Source organism: Babylonia areolata, chromosome 25, assembly GCF_041734735.1.
Source record: "Babylonia areolata isolate BAREFJ2019XMU chromosome 25, ASM4173473v1, whole genome shotgun sequence".
NCBI classification, from domain to species: domain Eukaryota; kingdom Metazoa; phylum Mollusca; class Gastropoda; order Neogastropoda; family Buccinidae; genus Babylonia; species Babylonia areolata.
Window position 1 is genome coordinate 14,367,766 of NC_134900.1, and position 2,500 is coordinate 14,370,265.

Below are 2,500 nucleotides of genomic sequence, written 5' to 3' on the forward strand. Positions count from 1 at the left end.
TACCCACCAGGCGCCGTCACCGTGATTCGAACCCGGGACCCTCAGATTGAAAGTCCAACGCTTTAACCACTCGGCTATTGCACCCGTCCATTAGAGTTTCGAATTGAATGTTATCACTGGCTTTGAAATAAGGAGGAGGACAGAGTTAAAATGGTGAGTTGATGCGGATTTAAACTGCCCCGCCAGGAGGGTGAAAGTTAAAGACGAAATATTTGAACGGACAGCTGGATTAGAAGTATGATCAATGAAACAATATTTCTTTTAGGGATTTCGTAAAAGAGAGGCAACTGATGAATGTAAAAGGTAAACACACACACACACACACACACACGTCAAAGTTCTTCGTCACTGTTTGGTTGGTGACTGGCATTGATTTCGCAGATCAAAATGTAAGTCGTCACAGCTGGTTCAGGCCTTAGTTCAGCAAGTCAACTTCAAGTGAACTGGAACTCTTGCTGCCGTTTTGGTGGGAACGGTGGCATTGAGTTTTGATTGTTCTGTTCGCAGTATGCAGGTTAATCACTGCTGACACGAAGAACAAAAAAGCATGTAATTGAGTGATTTTGTTTTGGCAAAATTTTCCGTCATTTCACTGAAGCTGATATTGATAAATTGATTGGTTAGTCAGTTTGTCAGTTCGCCAGTCGTACAGTCACTTCATATATCTACCGATTTGTCTTTGGACCTGTTTGTCTGTCTGTCTGTCTGTCTGTCTGGGTGTTCGCCAGTCTATATTTATTGATTTGCATGTCCATTCTTGGACTTGTTTGTTTATTTTAGACTTAAAAAAAACCCAAAAAAACCCGGAAAGCCGCGCATGTCCACATCAATGTTCAGTACTGACAAGATACCAGCAAAACGCTTTTTTTGGAGTGGGGGAGGAGGTGGCGGGGGGTGCTACATCTTGATAGATCTCCACAGTGATAGATCTCCACATCGATAGATCTCCGCTTCGATTCTGATATCCCCACACGGACAGATATATAGATCTCTGCGTCGTCGCGATAGATCTCGAATCCGCGTCGATAGATCTCCGTCGTCGTCAAGTTTGAATACAGATTTCGTGTGCATACTAGGGGTGGAACTAAACGGCGTAAATAATTGGGGCACAATCACTTTGATCATTTTGTAAAAGTGAATAATTACTAACCTGTGCCTTCTCCGCCACACTGCTTTCTTCTTCTTCTTCTTCTGCGTTCGTGGGCTTCAACTCCCACGTTCACTCGTATGTACGCGAGTGGGCTTTTTACGTGTATAACCGTTTTTACCCCGCCATGTAGGCAACCATACTCCGCCTTCGGGGGTGTGCATGCTGGGTATGTTCTTGTTTCCATAACCCACCGAACGCTGACATGGATTACAGGAACTTTAACGTGCGTATTTGATCTTCTGCTTGCGTATACACACGAAGGGGGTTCAGGCACTGGCAGGTCTGCGCATATGTTGACCTGGGAGATCGTAAAAATCTCCACCCTTTACCCACCAGGCGCCACTGTCACCGTGATTCGAACCCGGGACCCTCAGATCGAAAGTCCAACGCTTTAACCATTCGGCTATGGCGCCCGTCAGACACTGCATTCAATACACAAAGACCAGACGGACGGATCAGACTCCTTGGCACAACCTAGACTCTTCACGACTGAATGTCTCTTTTGCTCCCCATAGTTCATTTGGCCTCTCAGTGCAGTTGTCTACAGGGTATGTTTGAATCAGTGCGTTTCGGTAGAACTATCGACGGGCGCAATAGCCGAGTGGTTAAAGCGTTGGACTTTCAATCTGAGAGTCCCGGGTTCGAATCACGGTGACGGCGCCTGGTGGGTAAAGGGTGGAGATTTTTACGATCTCCCAGGTCAACACATGTGCAGACCTGCTTAGTGCCTGAACCCCCTTCGTGTGTATATGCAAGCAGAAGATCAAATACGCACGTTAAAGATCCTGTAATCCATGTCAGCGTTCGGTGGGTTATGGAAACAACTGAGAACATACCCAGCATGCACACCCCCGAAAGCGGAGTATGGCTGCCTACATGGCGGGGTAAAAACGGTCATACACGTAAAAGCCCACTCGTGTGTGTGCATACGAGTGAACGTGGGAGTTGCAGCCCACGAACGAAGAAGAAGAAGAAGAAGGTAGAACTATCCCACTGAATTGTGTGTGTGTGTGTGTGTGTGTGTGCATACATGCATGCGGCGCGCCGGAACTCTCTCAGTGGAGAAAGAGAGAGAGAAGGCGAGAGCAAGTTATGTGGTTTCCCTCAGTCTCCTGATCCTGAAGGCCTGACTAAGCGCGTTGGGTTACGCTGCTGGTCAGGCATCTGCTTGGCAGATGTGGTGTAGCGTATATGGATTTGTCCGAACGCAGTGACGCCTCCTTGAGCTACTGAAACTGAAACTCACTGATCCCTATTTTGAAATCGGGCATCCCTAGATTTTGTTCTGTTTATTCGAATAACTAGCGAGCACACACACACACACACACACACACACACACACACACACAC